Raw genomic sequence first — 9,461 nt, forward strand, 5'->3', positions numbered from 1 at the left:
GGTTAGGTTATAATGTTTGGAACTATTTCAATAGATTCCTTTCTAACTGTATGAATCCTGCCAAATAAGTAAGACAGTTTTTATTTATTTTTTTCTATTGAAGGTGGCGGCCCCAAATTGAAAATACAATTGAAGAAGCAGTTCTTCAACTCTTAGATCCAGCCTCTATACATGGTAATTCACTCAACATACTTTTCCAACCCTCTGGCTTATGCTTCCCTAAGTTAGATATTGGCTTAGGTAATGAATTTCAGAGGGGAACATTTTCTGGAAAATTATGAGAAAAGATTCCCAGGTAACAGATAAAAATCCGGAGATGGGGGATATTTCTCTGGGTTCGAGAGTTGATCTAATTGGCAATTTCAGGAACTAACGAAATCATTTTTCTATTACCATAAACATTCTGGGGATGAGGAATTTTTTCTGGTTAATCGTCTTGTTACCCAGAAAACTCTCATTCACGTAAGTGCTCACAGTATTTGGTGTTTTACCCTTCATAGAATTTGCGTTAACCCCTGGCTTAATGTTGCCCTGTGACAAGACACACAAGCTAGACTAAGATAACCTTATTCTGGGCCACTTCAAATAAATTTGTTATTGATAGCATAGCCTTGCCTAACCTAAATGACAAATCATTTCTCTTAAATTACAGATTTAGCCTAGATCGTGGTGTTTTCCCTTCGATGTCTGGGTAATTTGGTTAAAAAAAAAAAAAAAATTAAATCCTGAAACTATATCGAGAATTAATACTCACTGACAGCCTGACACTCACCAATATTGCCATGTACACACTTTCTCTAACATAACATAACATAATCTAACCTATGTAATTATTCTTCATGTTCTAATTAATTTAACTTGGCCCCAAGTTTAAACATTTATTTGGCTAAGACTGAAAAAGCTTAATCAAGTTAATTGCAATCCATATTTTACACCTAATATCATTGAATTTGGGCTAGCCTATGTAAGAAAATAGGTGAACAATACAAACCTTCTGTTTTTGTAAAAAATACTTGAAAAGTTTGTAAGAAAATAAAATGCAACAAATACAAACACTCAAGCCTCTTATATTTGTTTTTAGTATACCATCTGTGTTTACCGATCTGAGACTGTAAGTCCAGTTATTGGGTATCTTTGAGAATCTAATGGGTGATATCGGATACTACTTGTATTAGGCTCCACCCACCAGGGACTGCCATACTGTAGTTGAGTGTTACTGAAATTATTCAATAAATGTAACTTAATTTTAATAAACCATTTTATAATTTTAATAAACTATAAACTGTATTTTGCCATTATTCTTTCCCATTGCTAAATACCAGAATTACAATGTACCCATGTGTCATAACCTTCGAGCCACGCTACCAAAGATCAGAAGTTATGGAATAATTATATGAAATGAAATAACTAGACAAGTAAGAAATTAAGAGGAAACCAGCTTGAAGAGTTTAAAAGTAATCTACCATGGTATCCAGTTGGGAGGAATGAATGATTTGTAATAACCATTTCTCTGTACGGGTATCTGGTACAGTCGGCCCTTAACATACGCGGGTTTAGCATACACGGCACCGAACACGGCACACCGCCCGCTCCCGCAGCCTCACACACACATGCATAGCTCTCCCTCACTCAGTCAGTCTCGCCGTAACCACGCTTGTGTTGACATCAGCATTGAAGTTGCAAGAATATTACATTTCCATGAATGTATTATATCAAGCACAGTATGAATAGAATATCACTAATATAACCGTATTTTAACCGAAAACTATTAAAAAAACGAGTACATATCTTGAACATCGGAAGGTTAAATATAGTCTTTTGTGATTTATCCTGTGAGTTTTTACATCCACTGAATCTTCATTTAAAATTTGAATTTAAAGTTGCCATTAATTATAGTTAGTTATGTGAATAGACCAACTTTGTTAGGTAAGAACTGGTTGTGTGAACTTGAGATGAACTGGAAGGAGTTATTTAGTGTTAGAATGTGTAACAGTGTTTCATGTCTTGAAAAATACAAGATTTTATTTGTTAAGGGTATAAAGGGTTATGAAGCTTATATCACCATTGACAAAGATGTTGCACCCATGGAGTGGTCCCTCAGTTAACGAGCACAATCCGTTCCAGCAGGTTGCTCGTTAACCGAAACCATTGTTTCAACAAAAAAGGTAGAAAAGTTCACTTACTTTGATGTGTGTATGTAGAAGGCTCCTGGATGATGATGATGATGAGGTGAATCTGAAGTGGGAGGTGGAGGAGGAGAAGGGAAAAGATAAGGAAGGGGAGGTGGAGGAGAAGCATTTTACTGCTTCTTGGACATCCTGAGGGATAGCATATTGTTCCCTCTGAAGAAAGTGTCAATTGTGGTCTGGGTGCCTCTACCTGTAACATCTCATCCAGTTGCTTCAGGTCATCAGGAGTAAGTTCCTCCTCATGAGACATCACAAGCTCTTCCACATCCTCCTCCTCCACTTCAAGGCCCAATGACTGACCAATGGACACAATCTCCTGGTCCAACTCTGTTTCTTCCTCAAATTGAGGGATCTAGTGGAGAATTCTTGCCATGATGACACAATCAATTTTACAGCCTCCAGGATGTTGAATTGTGTCTTCCAGAAATGTTTAAATGTTAGTTCAGGATCGTTGGAAGTTGCTTGATGACACCTAAACATTTTCTTCATGTACAACTTCTTGAAGTTGCTGATCACTTTCTGGTCCATGAGGAGAAGAGCCTATAAATGGTGTTTATTGGCGGTTAGGTAGCTCTTGACAGAAGGGCAAAACACATCAACAGCCCATTCATTAAAGAGATATCTTGTCACCCATGCCTTATGGTTGGCCTTCCAATAAACTCCAAGCTTTGTTCTTACGGTAAAGAGGCTTCATCTCTGGTGATGAATGTTCTTTTGGGCATCTTTTTCCAGAACAGCCCAGTTTCGTCCACATTGAACACTTGCTGTGGAAGATAATTTTCTTCTTCAATCAGTTCTTTAAAAAATTCATCTAAAAACTTTGCTGCCCCTTCCTTATCAGCACTAGCAGCTTCACCATGCCTAACAACACTGAAAATGTCACTTCTTTTCTTAAATTTTTCGAACCAGCCTTTGCTGGCCCGAAAATCTGGCTCTTTCACAAATGAATTCAGTAGAAACTGAATCACCTTTCATCTGTTTTTCCCTAATCCAGATGATAAGTAACCTCTCAGTTTCTGCAATTAGGGATCTACTTTTAAACACTCTTGTAGATTTGTCTCTCACTTTCACTTCTTTAAATATGTTGATGTCGACATGCCGCATTTGTTCTTATGCCTTGTTCATGTTTTTTTATGATTTAGTGCTTGGTTTGGATTGAAATCGTTGTATTGGATGTACAATGCAGCTTGGTGCTGCAGCATGGTTACAAGCGTGATGTAGAGAGAGCTGGTTGGTGAGGATGCTCAGAGAAGGACAGCTTGTGGGTCGCCATGCTCGCCAGCGGGAGAGAGGACCGCCAGGCAGGCGGAGGAGGAGGTGTTGCTGGCTGCGGCTGTAGGTAGCAAGAGAGAGAGAACCACGAGGTTAGGTCTTAAATAGCGGGGGTAGGCGTGGCTTAGCAGTTGACCCCCGCTCCGTGGTGTATGGCGGCGCTGGTTGACCTAGACCATGAGGCATATTTGTGGGGACAACAGACCACGAGTGAAGCTTCTCACAATACACAACGGGTGTGGCTTGTTGTTGGGTCATATAACGTTTTGTGAGGGTGCGGGGTGTTGACACTTAAGGGGGCATGAGGGTGGGAAGGTCTAGTCAGCTGTAATAAACCTTGTGTATAGTGCATGAAGCAGTGTAGTACAGTACAGTACAGTATAGTGTAAACTAATGTGGAGGTAATGATTTATGTAAACAGTTGGGGACAGTTTAAGTACATGTGATCTATTTGCAAGTTAATTTTCATTATACGTAAATTACAACTTCAAACACGTTGCAGGTAACAGCTGATGTACGTGAAGGCCAATGGAGAAGTGACAGAACCTCGAGCAAGATTTAACTACCAGCATGTTACTTCAGCCTCATCAGTTAAGTTACTTGTACAGTATATCTTAGCTAATATCTTTATCCAATAAACCACTCGACAATGCTCCTACACTGGGCAGTGGAGGGTGTGTGTGTAGCAGTCCAATAAAACCAACTTTATTTGGTCCTTTACGAATTTGAATATACCCTAAAAATTTTACGTTCTAACAAAGTAACAAATGCAACATCCACAAGAACACAAATAATTAAAATTAAATAACTCACAAATATAACTAAAGCCATCACAAACTGTTTTATTCAAACATTTCTGAATAAATGTTTATTACTTATAGAAAACTCTATCTAATTACATCCTAAATCTAATGCATCACATCTGCCAAAGTAATATAGTTAATCTACACTTAAAAATTATTTTAATTACTAAATCCTTTCGTACTAAAGTAATTTTTGTTTTCTTAAAAGATAGAAACCAACCTGGCTCACGCCGGTTTGAACTCAAATCATGTAAAAATTTAAAGGTCGAACAGACCTACCTCCACAACTCCTACGCCATGGCGAATTTTTAATTCAACATCGAGGTCGCAAATTTTTTGTCGATATGAACTCTCAAAATAAATAACGCTGTTATCCCTAAAGTAACTTAAATTTTTAATCAACAACAAGGATCATTACACACAAATATCTCTGTATTTTAAATTTAAACAGTTACAAATTATATCATCGTCGCCCCAACGAAATAATTTAGTATATAAATAATATTAAACTTTCAACTCATCTAATTGTATACTAAATTATTAAGCTTTATAGGGTCTTATCGTCCCTTTAAAATATTTAAGCCTTTTCACTTAAAAGTCAAATTCGATTTTTGTGTTTGAGACAGTTTGCTTCTTGTCCAACCATTCATACAAGCCTCCAATTAAGAGACTAATGACTATGCTACCTTCGCACGGTTAAAATACCGCGGCCCTTTAGTTTGATCCCAGTGGGCAGGTTAGACTTTATAAACCATCATATAGACATGTTTTTGATAAACAGGCAGAAGCTTTATTTGCCGAGTTCCTTAACCCACACCAATCAATATTTAAAATTTATTAATTTTTTAATATTTTACTATTTACAAAATTTTCTACTAATAAAATCATTTTATCTATAAATACAAAGATTATCAACATTTTTAGATACAACTACAAGAAGAATATAAATAACTTTAACTCAAAAATTAGTTAAAACACTTTACTCATATGGCTACTTCTAAGCCTAATTCAACTATTAAATAAATTTCTTCTATACTTTTTTATATTTTGAATAAGAAGCTCAACCCTCCTATTCTTACATTTAACTTTCCTTAAATATTAAAACTGAATTAAATTCATTTCTCTAAAAACCAGATATCAAAGGAATCGTTTAACATGTCATCACTAAATTGATATTAAAGATATTTATGCCACAATAACCTTTTTATCAATTTAGCTCTTCCTTTTTCGGGATCAAAAAACTACTTTTAAAATTTTAATTTTCCCTGATACACAAGGTACAAAAATTTACTTTTGCTTTCTTATTATTAAATTTTCATTTATTTCACTATTCTTTTACAATACTTTTAACTCTAGCCTTTATCTCAGTTTTCGATTCAAAATTTTAGATTTCTACTTACTCCTTTTATATAAAAATATTTTTCTCATTTATATTCTAACACTAAATAACAATAGCAAAGATTTATAATACTCAAAATATAATCGATTTGCACGATAAACCTTCTCAACGTAAGTGAGATGCTAAACTATAAAGCTTTATTTCGATTATTTCTAGGGACACTTTCCAGTACACCTACTATGTTACGACTTATTTCATTTTAAATGAAAGTGACGGGCGATATGTACATAATTTAGAGCTTATACCAAAAAAGCTTATTAAACTTTTTTTACAATTACATCCACCTTCTTTAAAAATAATTCTATTTTCAATCCGTTATAAATAAATATTATTGTAACTCATTTCTACTTATCTATCAGCTGCACCTTGATCTAATATATTTAATTTTTTAATCCCAATAATTAACTTTTTCAAGATTATTTAATAATGACGGTATACAAACTGTAAAATTTACCAAGATAAGTAAGATTCTGCGTGTTTTATCGTTTATAGAACAAGTTCCTCTAACAAGACTAAAATACCGCCAAATTCTTTGATTTTAAAGAATATAACTATTAATATTCAAGCATTTAAATTTTACTCCCAGGTGTAATAGGGTATCTAATCCTAGTTCATACCCCGGCATCTACAGTTTCATCTGTATTATATACTAGTTTAATTTACTAATTAACAATCTAATTTTACCTTTTATTAAAATAAACTAAACTAACTTATAAATTTTTAATTAACTGTTAACTAAATTACTTTTACTTAATCTTAAAGTGTAACCGCGACTGCTGGCACAAAACTTAGTCAGACTTCTTATAACTACCAAATCAGGCTACCGCCCATAATTTAATATTTTATACTGTGATTTTAATTTTCTTAACACAATTTCTACTTTTTAATTAAACTTATTTTTAATAAATTTACTTATTTTTCTTTTTTCCCCACAATTATTTACATGTATTTACCAGTTATAACGTAAAAGTACAGTATTGTAGTGTACTGTAAGTGGCCAGTTGTCAATTCTCTTTAGTTGTCTATTATCTCTTTGTATGGGCACACAAACGTACGTACATGTAGATACCTTCACTCAGGAATGAGGTTGGATAGAAACTCACGATGCGCTTCCTGTATATATATTGTTGTACAGCGCAGTGCTTAGGAGTGACTAGGTGAGGAGCTGAGAGAGATGTTGCTGGTCCAGTAGTTGAGTGTAGGATGTCCTCCCTGGGCAGGCGTTGCCGTATTTATACAATTTACCAGGATCAGGATCTGGGGTGCGCGTAGCGAGGTGACCAATCACAGCGGCTCCAGCGTAAGGTGTGAAACGCTCTGATCCTGAACTGGAGGTTGATGGTCGAGACTAGGTCGGCGATCGTACCCCTACGTCCTCTGCATAGACCTAGTCTCTCGGCGTAGCTGGCTGTACGCTGATTGGCTGGTCGGAGTGCGGCCGGAGCTCAGTTGGAAGTTGTAGGGGAGAGTAGCCACTACAATACTCCCCCTCCCCTCCCGGCGCAGCGGGAGGCTGGATGTTGTCTGGGTTGTGTCTCACACATAACACATACCGGGCAGGTGTATGTACGACTCGGCCGCTACGTGTAACAACTCCCTCCAGTGACACAAAACCTGTGGGAGAATTAGGAGGAGAAAGAGGGTTTGGGATTAGAGGAGGTTGTACAAGCAGTGGTTGTTGTGCTCCTGCTGCTGCAGGGGCTGCGTCAGGAGGAGGGTCCATGGCAGGAGCAGGTTCTACGATAGGTGCAGGTTGTATGTCAGGAGGAGGGTCCATGGCAGGAGCAGGTTCTACGATAGGTGCAGGTTGTATGTCAGGAGGAGGGTCCATGGCAGGAGCAGGTTCTATGTTAGGAGGGAGGTCTAATACAGGTTCAGGTTCTATGACAGGAGGAGGGTCTATGATAGGTACAGGTTCTATGATAGGTGCAGGTTCTATGTCAGGAACAGGGTTTACTTGAGGGTGAAAAGAGGGTGCCCAGAAATGTCGTGGGCGTGGTGTTGCTGCCGGTAGTAACTGCGGGTAGACTGGTGCAGGCGTAGTTTGTTGATGGTGCTGCTGGGCTGGGGGCCCGACGGGTAAGGTGGCCGGTTTGACTCGGTCTATGCTGACGGTGTCATGTCTGCCATTCCGGATAATCGTCAGGAACTTTGCTGAACGGGTAACCACCTGGAAAGGTCCATCGTAGGGACGTTGTAATGGGTGGCGATGAGCATCACGCCTGACGAAAACATACTCGGCTGTGAGTAGTGCAGGAGGGATGTATTCAGGGCGCCGAGGAGGCTGGCGTGGAGTAGTAGCTCTGAATGCAGAAACTGCTTGTCGTAGCTTTTGGAGTAAATCGTGACGACCGGCTGGAGTGGTTTGGTGAGGGTTAGGAGGGAGTGAGAAATCCCCAGGTAGCCGAAGGGGCTCGCCTAGTGTAAGATCTGCTGGGCTACAGTCCATATCCTCCTTGTGTGACGCACGGATGCCGAGGAGCACTAAGGGAAGCGCGTCAGTCCAGCTGTAAGGGTCGTGCTGTGCCTTGAGTGCGTCTTTTAGCTGCCGGTGAAAACGCTCTACCATGCCGTTGGCTTGAGGGTGGTATGCTGTAGTGCGTTGTCTAGACGTGCCGAGGAACTGTAGGAGGTGCTGCCAGAGTTGTGACTCAAACTGGACTCCTCGGTCAGTGATTACGGTTGCGGGGGGGCCGAAACGGGAAACCCAACCGGACATGAAGGCGCGGGCAGTAGTCTCTGCTGTAGCATTGGGCATGGGAATTGCTTCTGTCCACCTGGTGAAACGGTCGATGCAGGTGAAGATGTAGGTGCTGCCGTAGGATGATGGAAGAGGTCCCACGATGTCGAGGTGTACTACTTGAAAACGTCCTTTGGGAATAGGGAAAGTATGTAAGGGGGCCCGTATGTGACGATGTACTTTGGAGGATTGGCAGGCCAGGCACTGGGCAGCCCATTTCTTAGTATCGGACTTGATGCCGGGCCAGATGACACGTTGCGTGAGGAGGCGCTGGGAGGCCCGCACACCCGGGTGGCTGAGACCATGGATGCGGTCGAACACAGTGCGGCGGTGGACATGAGGCACGAACGGTCTAGGATGCCCACAGGATATGTCGCACCACAATTTTGTCTTTGTGCCAGGAACAGGGAGTTCTTGGAGTGTGAGGCTTGAGGGGGATGTCTTGTATTTTGCCAGGTCTTCGTCCTTCTCTTGAGCCGCGGCTAGCTGCCCATAGTCAATGGGTGGAGATGAGGGAAGAATGTTGGATACACAACGAGAGAGGGCGTCGGCGATCTCGTTGTGGCTGCCTTTAATGTGTTGGACGTCGCTGGAGAACTCTGAGATGTAAGCCAAGTGGCGCAGGACACGAGGTGTATGTGACTGGGAAGCTGAAGCGAAGGCGTGGACGAGGGGCTTGTGATCAGTGAAGATGGTGAACTGACGGGCCTCGAGGAAGTGCTGGAAATGTTTGACAGCCAGGTATATGGCCAGGAGTTCTCGATCAAAGGCGCTGTACTTGAGGTGTGGTGGTTGAAGCCGTTGTGAGAAAAAAGCAACGGGCATGAGAATTCCGTTGATCTCCTGCTGTAAGACGGCGCCCACTGCAGTAGAAGAAGCGTCTGTTGTGAGAGTGGTGGGTGGTGCAGGGAGGCGGTTGGCCTAGGCTGGCAGCAGGCAGGACGATCTTCTCAGCTCAAGTAGTAAGGCAGCAGAATGGAGTGTGGTATTCACGGCTCCGGGGGTCACCAATGTAGTGTACTGTAAGTGGCCAGTTGTCAATTCTCTTTAGTTGTCTA

General features: G+C 40.4%; 1 long non-coding RNA gene across 1 annotated transcript; it reads left to right on the top strand.

Moving 5' to 3' along the window:
* The first annotated feature begins 159 nt into the window (after positions 1-159).
* LOC121857831 lies at positions 160-8,164 on the top strand. Its single transcript, XR_006087277.1, has 3 exons — positions 160-174; positions 3,964-5,412; positions 8,153-8,164. It is a non-coding gene; the product is annotated as an uncharacterized LOC121857831 (long non-coding RNA).
* Positions 8,165-9,461: the final 1,297 nt, after the last annotated feature.

The sequence above is a fragment of the Homarus americanus genome, unplaced genomic scaffold (assembly GCF_018991925.1).
Source record: "Homarus americanus isolate GMGI-L3 unplaced genomic scaffold, GMGI_Hamer_2.0 scaffold18100_1, whole genome shotgun sequence".
Taxonomy (NCBI): Eukaryota; Metazoa; Arthropoda; class Malacostraca; order Decapoda; family Nephropidae; genus Homarus; species Homarus americanus.